Source organism: Patagioenas fasciata, chromosome 2 (assembly GCF_037038585.1).
Source record: "Patagioenas fasciata isolate bPatFas1 chromosome 2, bPatFas1.hap1, whole genome shotgun sequence".
NCBI classification, from domain to species: Eukaryota; Metazoa; Chordata; class Aves; order Columbiformes; family Columbidae; genus Patagioenas; species Patagioenas fasciata.
Window position 1 is genome coordinate 56,538,131 of NC_092521.1, and position 10,968 is coordinate 56,549,098.

Genomic DNA, 10,968 nt, shown 5'->3' on the forward strand with positions numbered 1-10,968 from the left:
AGAAGTGTTGCCAGTAAGCAGGTCAAGGGAGTTGATCCCTCCCCTCTGCTCAGCACTGGTGAGGCCACAGGTGGAGTGCTGGGTCCAGTTCTGGGCTCCCCACTACAAGGGAGAAAGACTGGAGCATACTGGAGCAAGTCCAGCAAAGAGCCACTAAGATGATTCAGAGCTTGGAGGAGAGGCTAAGAGAGCTGGGATTGTTTAGCCTGGAGCAGAGAAGGCTCGGGAGGATCTTATTGAAGTATAACACATACATATTAATATCGGGTGCAATGGAGCAAGGAAGATGGAGTCAGACTCTTCTCAGCAGTGTCCAGAGACAGAACAAGAGACAATGGGCACAAATTGAACTACAACAATTTTGTTTAAACATAAGAAAAAGCTTTTCTGCTTTTTATTTGAAGGGTGACTGAGCACTGGAACAGGTTGCCCTGAGAGGCTATGGGGATATCCTTGGAGATATTCAAAACCCCACTGGACACAGCCCTGAGCAACATGCTCTGGTTGATTCTGCTTTGTGCAGACAGGTTGAACCAGGCAATCCTGAGAGATGCCTTTGAGCTTCTGCAATTCTGTGATCCCTCCTCAGTGGCTGTTACAGGATTCTTAGCCAACATCTTCTCCAAGACACAAACGAAAACAAAATCAAGCACCATCAGCATACAGATGTTAGCAGAAAACAACTGTACTATCGGACATCTAGAGATGAAAACTAATCTTCATGGTTTTAAAGCTTAAAAAGAGTAAAATGAACAAGATGGGCTAGGTAGCACCAATCTGTAATGAAAAGCTGGAAAACTCTTCTTTGTGATGCAGTGTGACAGTAATGTGATGAGCAGTAGCTCTCTGCCATTGCAAGGCTGTACTGAAAAGCAAGGTACACAGGTAACCTCAGGAATCTGATCTACTCCTTTGCTCCCTTAAAGCTTTGCTTTCAGTCTACCTTAGGTAAACCACTACTTCGAGTGAAGTAGAATACTGAAAACAAACAAAAATGTCCCTGTTCCTAAATAAACTGAAAGTAAAGCTCTAATTACAGAGAAACAATTCACTGCCAAACAGAATGTCACAGAACAGGATTGGTATGACTAGAAGATGTCTGAACTGAATTTCATTAAAGGATATAATTTCTTTCTGAATCTCATAAAAAAGATCAAAACATCTTCAGCGTAAGTGCTGTAAGTACATTTAATTCAACCTGTATGCTGAACTATGGAAATGGCCAGGAATATTTAGCTGTGGCTAACATGTTGTTGCTTTTTGTCTCCTCTTTAATTACTGTACTCTCTCCACAGCTCAGTCATCCAGTATAGGCCAGTTTTCACTCTCAAAACCTAAATCCACTATCGTCATATGTTCATAAAGGTTCTTAAATACACATATGCACAGAATCCTCTCACCTGCTTACAAAAGACAAGTTCTTCCCACCATTAAAATAAGAAGATAACCGAAATACTGGGAAAGCACATTCCTCTCGTTTATGCAGCATGTGTTATACTGTTTATCTAATTAAATTGTAATTTCCTTTGGACAAGACACAAGTGCAGAGCAGCATGCAAATTTGGCTTCCAAAGAAAGACTGAAAAATGCCAAACTGAGAAACAACAGTCATGCACAGCTCAGGGTGCAGGGATTCCCTGAGTCAGCCTTTACCTTTGATAGCTGAAAAGCTTCCTGGGTTAGGCCATAAACAGTTTTGATAGCTATACAAACAACTTCAAACAAGGATATATTGTTATATATTCATGAAGCCTTTGCTGCAGCTTCAGACTCCGTTTGATCGGCAGCCCTGCCAGAGAGCCACTGCAGCAACCCTTAGCCTGATACTATGAAGCGCTGAGGAGCAAATCCTACTCGCACTGAAAGAAATGAAAAAATTCCCATTTACTGCAGTAAAATAGGTAAGATCCTAAGTTTCAGTGCTTCTGCTAACATTGTTGTCACTCTGTGACATCATACCTTGAAAATGCCCTTTATATGAGTAGTAGGGATTTTTAAAAGAAAACAAAAAAGTGGAAGCCTCAAACAGAAATGAAATGCTTGATGCATTACCTAAAATCCTGGCTGAACATACAGCAAAGCTGATGTGACTACTCTTAAAATTACTAGATGTTTCCTCCAGCAGTGTAATGTCAGTATTGCCACAGTTCCCTTCCAGCAAGAGATTTTAATGTTATTATCTTTGCTCTGACAAATATCTTTCCCATTGACAAATCACAGGCCTTTATTATCTTCCTGATGGCTCAAAAAATAAAATAGATTGTTTGAAACAGTTCCAATTTTGTGCATACATCAAGAATAGAGCTTGGTCTTAACACAGAGCCACCTGCTAACAGCCAAGTATATTAAGGCTAAATCCTTAGAATCAGAACTGGCTGGTGTTGAAAACACATATTGATAATTAGAAAATAATGGATGGAAAATATATAAGTCAATTTTAACCAACAGAAACCTTCTATTCCTACCCATGTTGAATTTAAACTGCTGTCTCTGTTTCCTAGAAAACTACAGTTCTTGGAATCTTTTTCCTGTCTGTTTATCTGTATCAAAGGACTTTGAGGGAGGGAAGTTAAAAAGCAGATCATCAAAACAAACATAACTATGCAGCAATCCTGTTGCATCTTTAAATATTTGTAAACCAGCACACATACTACATGTGACATTTGAGAGAGAATCTTTTGGCAGTTACCAACACTTCCAGATTTTAATTTCAGAGGTGCGCAAATTTCTGTCCACAATGATTCTCTTCAGTAGTGAAATGAGCTGCCAAAGCCAGAGGGAAAAGAGCGCAATGTGACACAGCACATCTCTGATCAGTGTTTGGATCAAGAAGATCTGATGGAGCAGCTCACTCTGAAAGATATGTTCGGTCTGGAAGTTTGAAACTACCTTGTTTTCAGACTGATTATTGATTCCACTCTGCCTCATGCACTGGGGGACATTTCAGATGCCGTCATCTGTGCATGCCTGAGAGACTATGACAAAACGTCTACATTCAATCTCATTTTAAATCAAACAACTAGTTCTGGTGTATTAGCTGGCAAGTACATGTGGTGGCTTAAGGCCATGCAAAAGCAGAATATTTTCTGCAAATCCTGATGACTGTGTTTATTTATTTCTGCTTAGAGTTGTATGAAAAAGTGAGGAGAGTGCATATACAAGATCCTTAGGTATTTTTTTCATTCCTTCTCAGGACTGTACAGAAAAAGTCAAACAAAATCTGATGTGGTTATTGATCTAGCAACATTTGATCCCTTTCTGCTCATTTTCCTGAAATGTTGTTGACGTGACGAGTAGACGGCTGCTGCCTGGGGCTGTCCTTGGCTGTCTGGCTGTCCTGCACCACCTGTCAGCTCAGGGCTTGTGGAGCTGTCACTTGGCCTGACTCTACTCCTGCCAATTCACAAAAAAATTTCCCTTTCCTAGAGGCCAACTGACCGGCCTGGCTTGCCCATAGAGGGCAGTCCTACATCGGCATGGGTTTATGTGCCCATGCACTCAGACTCACACTGCCTGGGCTGGAGGCCGACTGACCATACTGGAGTTCTTCCATCCGTCCCAGTCGGCAGGCCACAGTGAGGGACAGACTCACTCCACACCTCTGGCACTGCCGATGTGCTGCAATCCAGGAGCACAAGAGCAATGGTTACAAAACCTCACATTACACCTCTCCTTGAGCTCCATAAGAGGAATTAATTTCTGTGCATGCATCTCTCTGGTTAATGCTTGCATAGCCTCTCAAGCAACACATTGGCACTGCATACCTAATGCTTCTGCACTTCTACAAGTATGCGTGCTAGGAGGAAAAGACTGAACACATAATCAAAGACAGAAAGGATTCATTCTACGGGATCACGGTTCTACATGTACCCACCATAAGAAATGAAATGGACATTTGACACTGACAGAAAAAAGCCGGCATCATAGAAGGGAATATACTATGCAGAAAAGCCAATTAGATATGAATATGGTTAATATGTCAAAATAGGGTAAGGTGCTCCAGATAGATCTGCAGAAACAACACAAAATGTGACCAATCTCTACAAGATTTAGACCAAAATGACAGTTTGGCCTAAGAAATGTGTGCCTCAAAGCTGGAGCAAGAAAGCAGCAACTGGCAGATCGCAGCAGGGATAGCCAAAGCCTTTGCAAGACACCTGCAGCCAAGAGCCTTGGAGAATCCACTCTGAGCAGATCCGAGCTCCCAGGTCTGCACTTAGCCCCAACACAGTGTGCTCATCAGCCTCTTCCAGGGGATACAGCTCAGAAGGCAGTCAGAGCACACACTTCAGCCAGATCCCTCATCCCCACATTTTCCCTAAAAATTGAATTTAATTGGCATAAAACTCTTAGAGTTAAAACAGGCTGACCTTTTACCTTGGGTATGCTTATGTCAGTATATTGCACATATAAAAGTACAGCTTGTTCTCTCCCTGTCCCCTGGTGGTCCCCAAGAGTGACTACATCAGCATTGTTTTCTTCTTTCTTTAAAAGCAAGCAAAAAAATCCAACCCCAAAACATTAAAAAATGGTGAGTAGGGCAAAGTTTAGCTGAGAAAGTTGTTGAGACAGACACCTTGGCTGAGTGCCCACCAAAATCAATAGGAGTCTTTCAATTTACTTAATAGACTTTGACTGAGCCCTAAGTGAAGGAGGCAAGGGGGCGAAATCTGTGCTGATTACCCACTAACAAAGAAGTGTTTGAAATAATCTGCTGCCATCTGTCTTTGTTTTGCTAACCCACTCAGCTGGGCCTGAATGGAAAATCCATCAGATGAATAGAGAATCAATTATCGCAAGAAGGATATGTTTGCATTTCTCACCTTCCATAAGAACTACCCCCATCGATGATGTGGGAGATTTCCTTGCATAATTACAACAAACCATCATGAATTTAAGAGGCTGTGGCTGTTACATACATATGTATGTACGTAATCCAAGCTATAAAAATAACTAGGTTTCTTCAGCCTCAAAGAGCTGCTAAAAGATTCGTGTTCTACTCAGAGAGACAAATTACAATACCTGGTTTTGGGGGTAGAAAGGAGTTTAAGCCTCTTTCAATAAAGGAGTTTAAGCCTCTTTTAATAAAGGATTGGTAGTATTTCATGTGATTGCTCAGCTCTTGCCAACTATATGAACACGGAGCTGATTAGAGGAATCTAATGCTATTGCACGCAGTGTTATATGTATATATGTCTACCTGGAGAGGAAAAAGGAATACCACTATGGAGACGAGAAAAGCTACAGAAAACCAGATTATTTGATACAATCTAACAGGAAGACAAATCCTCTTTTTAGAGTAAACACATATAAGCAAGAATATAGAAGCTTAGCAACAATCTGACAAATCATTATTCAGTGTTGCAGAGGGAAGGAGAGGACAGCGTTGATGCCTGTTTAGGGGATGTGAAGTTTATTTCTGTGGGAAGGAGTGGCACATGCAACAGTCTGTGAGTCAAGTGGGACACACAGCTACACAAAAGCCCTTCAGCCTTTTGCTCTCATTGCAAATACATAATGGTTTATCAGGCTCCTAACCAAACAAAATAACTGGAAATATAACTTCTTTGGCAACTCTTCATCAGGCAATAATACCACACAGAAAAGCTACAGGTCTTGTTCACATTTCCTCCAGAGGGGAAAATTAACCACAGTTTTATGTTATTCCCTCTACCAGGTGATCAAGAGTAGGATTTTTCCATCAGAGAGCACTACCCTTTGCCCATGGTGAAATAGTCTCCTTCTAAGTGAATATGTTTTCCTCAGACCATCACAAATCATGACCAGCCTAACGTGATCTGTAATAAATAGGTCTTCAGATTCCAGGGAGTTACTTTGGGTTTAGTCACATAAAAAAAGGGCACACATGCAACTGAGGCCCACACCATGTTTTTGGGTACCTTCCTGAAGCATCCAGAAGATTTTACCGCCTGACTCCAAAGAAATTGCTTCCTAATTTCAAATTTGCGTAAGACCCAGGCAGTAGTTATAATTTTCTCAGCACACTACGCTTTGCAGATATAACAAAGATTTGCTATAACTTTACAGGAGTTGAGTGCCATTTCAGAAGAGGTAAATTTGTATGACATGCATGTCCAAAGGTAACAAAACAATGATAAAAGTATTTAACCTTGGTGACTCATGCAGAAGAAGCCCATGATTTCTGCTGCATGAACATAGCCATAACCATGTTTTTTGAACCTCATGGAAGCCAGCAGAATGACAGACAACCAGACTCACATCTGCTCTTTGACCCCAAAGTTACTCCACAATAAGGTGTCACAGGAACAGAGTCATTCTCAGTTATTTATCATGGGAACATGGGTGAATGTGACAGTGGATATTCCAGTACTGTATGTGTTTAAGAGCTCCAGGTAGTAGTAATATGTCCCTAGTATCTGTCAGAAAGATAATGGCTCAAGTGTGACCATGAGATAAGGCTGGCAGCCCTGTATCCTCCTCAACATGTTCCACTCACTTCATTTCAGAAACTAAGCAAGACTGGGCCAGGTGCTACTTGGATGATAGACCACCAAGAACACACGTCCATTTGGAGCGAAGTGCTAAATGGTATGATTTCTCAAGAATCATCCAAACTTACTGTGAATACTCACCTGCTCTAGCCTCACCATAAGTGAAAGGGTATGGTGACTTCATGCTTTCAAGTGTCATGACCCACACTCATTGGGTTTGTCAGGCATATTACCCAATGGTCAGAGTCAAAACCAGCAAAGCCAAACCTGAGGGATGGACAGGCCAGGAGACACCACATGGTCTGGGGCCGGTGGGGGAGGTACAAACAGAAATCTGAGGTCGTGAGGTGAGAGAGGAGAAGGACTTTGGAGCTGAGGTGACCAGGGTCAGGAAGCTGCAGTTGAGCAGTAGTGGAAAGCAAGGGGTGAATATTAAGGCTCAGTCATTCAGATCTGGTAACTATTGACCTTATGGCATAAACCCGTTCTCCTCCTTGTGCAGCCTGACCCACCTAAAGGCAGGTCTGAGGGAAATGAGTCCATGTTGGGTTACACCATAGACCAAGCCAATGGCTAACAACTACCCCTGTTCCGAAGGGATTATAAAAGACAGCTACACACATATGAAAATAGTCACAGCGTAAAAAAAGACCGGCTGGAGTCTGAAGGCTGACTGTGGGTATTTTGCAGGGATGGGTACAAAGGCAGGCCAGCTCTGGTCAGAAGGGGCATTTAGCTCCTAAGTCAGGCTTGGTTGCAAACTAGGTCTGACAGTTGCTTGACTTGGAGGGTTCCTGCAGCTTACCAAGAGCCTTTTTATCCAGAGAGCAAAAGTACCTGAGCAGAATTTGAAAGCAGTAAGTAATAGCAATATTTTTTTCAGTCTGTTTCAGTCTGTGGTCCCTAAAAATTTCCTAGTGAAGCTACTTTGGAAGTTTCACATGCACATAGATTACTGTACAGCACCTATGAATATAGTTCTTATTTGTGCATCCCTTATAAAATGATCAAGCTCAGAGGTCACTGGATCACAGGCTGAAACATGTTTCAAATGCAGTGGGACCCTCAGGAACATCACCCATTAAGCTGTCTGAGTATTATAGCCCTAGTCGTTGTGTTTTGGACGAAACAAAAATACAATAATTGTTATTTTTAATTGAACTTTGAGAGTATACTATGCAAGACATAAACTAGAGATGTTCCTTGTCCAAAAAGATTTTTAAAATTTACTTTTTTAATTAATTAGTGCAGCTACCAAAGAAGCATGAGCTCCCAGTTCAGTTTGGTGGCCAGTAGTTCTGGAGTGTTGCCTGGAGTCTGAAGCTCTTCAAGATCTGCTATAAAAATCATAACATTGCTGGGCAGCTATGGGACAATTCCACACTTGACAGCCTCTTATTTTGTGGAGAAAATCCTCATAAAATAAAATTTAAAACTTATAAAATAAAAATTCATCTTTCTTTCTGAATAATATTTTTTTTCTTCCTGTAGGGAGTATCACTAAACAATAATAAACTGTACAGATATTAGAAACAAACAAAAAAAAATAACAGCGATTTAGTTTTATTTGGAGCTTATACATTTTTGAAATTGCTACTTTTGAAATGTGAAATTAAATATTCCAGTTTATCTTTGGAATGATCAGAATAAACAAATATTAATTTTCCAGCACATTATCTTCAATAATGAATCTTGTGGGCAAAATTCCTGCTTTTCATTACTCCTGTCATAATGTAGCTCTCAATGCATCAGCTTTCGTCTAAATCCTGCCCACAAATATCTGCAATTCATTCACACAGTATTGCAAAGGGGGCAAATGAGGGTGAAGCCTGACTTTCTGATCTTAGCATCTTGTCTAACTATAAAACATCTAAATTTAAATTTGCGTTTGAAGAATTTCACACCACTGAAATACTCTTGGCAGGGTTTTTCCCGTGTATACAGCATGTACCCATCCATCAACACTATCTTGATCTTATTGTTAAAATAATTGAAAACCAGAAAGAACAAAATAACAAAATACCACCCGTGAAATCTCCTAATAGAGAACACTTTTCTTGGCCAGATGGTTCACTGAAGCAAAGGGCTAGTCTTTTCTTCAAACAGGGCTTTCAATATCAGGATCTTTGCTGGCCACAAAACCATTTCCAGTCAGTTACAGAGGATTGTAACTAGAACACAATAGTGTTCCCATCTTCTTCTGTATAGCCTTGCAGAGCAGCAAGATCACCTTTAGGAGGAGCCTTATCCCCTCCTGTACATCTTAGAAAACCACTCAGTAGCTCCTGCAAAGATAGACATTATAAAATATGGTTTCATTAAGAAAGATTCTGGAAAAGATGGAAAATTATAAAAAGCAGCCTCATGAGAACTTTTACTCCATAGTCTTATCTCAAAACAATCAGCCGTATCTAAGCTTTCTGTGACAGATGCTTGTCTAATTTGCTCTTAAAAACTTCCAGTGACGGTGAAGTAGCGGTTAACACAAATATTAAGAATGAACAACCAAATCTTCAACATGAACAGCCTGGCAGAAATAAAGCAGAACCAGAGGCAGTTGAGATAGAGATCTGCTGAATAGTAAAAGCAGTTTAGAAACAGAAATGGCTATTTTGAGGACACAGTAAAGAATAGAAAGTCATGTCTCTATGACAGGGATAAGAAATAATTAAATCTACTTAGGGGTGGTCACAAGAGTGGTTCTAACAGAAATCAGGATCAGGCTTAGCTGAAAACAGGAAAGGGCAGAAAGGTTGAACTTTGTTGCTAACGCTGATGTAAGTACACCTGTTTACTTCTTGCACTCTCCTCTTTGGTCCAGGGAGGCAAGGTACAAAACAGTTGTACTTTGCATTAACTCTGCATTAATCTCACTCATATAGTTTGTCAGAACTCTGAGAAATAGAAGGAATGTCCAAATTGATCCTTGGTGTCCTGATTTGTCCTTTGTGTCCCTTAAACACTGGACCAAGCAATGTCTGTGTCTGAATTCACATCTTCAGTAGGCAGCTGATCCCAGGACCTAACTGCCCCCTTACAGTCGAAGTGTTTCTTAATGGACAACTTCATTCTCCTTTCCTACAGATTAAGTCCCTGTAGGCATCAAGAAAATTTTATTCCATTCTTCTTCACAGAGTTCTATAAAATCATTGGAGGCTGTGATTCACATTTCCACTCAGTCTTCCTGTTTCTCAAACTACACAGCCCATACACCATTTTTTCCAGATCTCTGACCATTCCTGCTTTCCTCTGGGTTTGTTCCAGTTTGTCAATGTTTTCTTGAGGGGTGGCAAGGAAAACCTGGCCTGATACTGCACGCTCATCAATGTGAAGTTGCATGTAAAACTACTGCAAGCACCTTTTCCTCCCCATTGAACGTGCCACGTGCAGACTTTTTTTTTCACAGCAATACAACCCCTGTGAGGAGTAACTTAAGCAAGCTTGTTTAACTTGAACTGCAGTGGACAAGTAACATGTATAGACTCAGTCACTGCACCTCAGCAAAGAGATAGTAAGACAGTAATTTAGTAAGAGGGATTAATACAATTGCTTATTTAACTCCACCTCTAATGATCACTCCCTTCAACATCAGCCACGTACTTTGTCCCCCACATGATTAATGTTTTCAGTGATGACTGAATCAGAACATTGCTAAGTATTCTGGTCTCCTCACCTCAACCTAGGGTTCATTTTCCCTCCCTGTAAAAGAGCAGGATGATTCTGCCTTGGTTTTCCTCTTACAGCTAGTGTCCTTACACTGAATGTTATCTTGTCACATCCACGTTTAATGAATGAAATCTCACTTTGCCTCGGCCTGCCAGATTCGGCTCATGCTACTGTTTTGTACTCTTCCTCGGTGGGTTCTGCACACAGGTCATCTATGCGCTCTTTTGCTGATGTTCAAAAACACTTCTTTGCTGAGATACCCAGCTGTTACCCATCTAATGGCTTCACTGCTGCTTGCTCAGAAAAAAAAAAAAAGGAGCATCAGTGCAGTTTGTGAAACTACTCCTGTTCTTACAGATCGGGACAGACCTCACAAGGACCTGTTTTTCCTGTTGCTATTAAGTCAACAGCTACCTTTACATTAGTTAGCACAACTGTCACGCAAGTTGAAGTACTAATGTCGATGGAGGAGCACGTGCTTGCAAAACACACTGTACCTGCCTTAGAGCTTTGGCAGGCCTTGCACTGGGTATGTCACCTCGGGGTCTGCTTGACAGTGGTTACACTGGTTGGATGTCTCTGCAGGGACCTTTGGGAAGAGGCATGTGACCAGAGAGGAAGGTTCAGCTTCTGCAGGACAAAAATTTCTACCTCCTCCAGACATTTGTGTCCCAGCCTGTTTGGAAAATCCTTGAGGTTACTGCAATTTCCATATGGTTTCTAAGAGGCACTCTCCCTTCTCTTCTACAGGCACTGGTACTAAGAGACAAACCATCTGACAAAACATCTCCTTCTCCCCTGTTTTCTCCTTCTACAGCAGGAGGGAGTA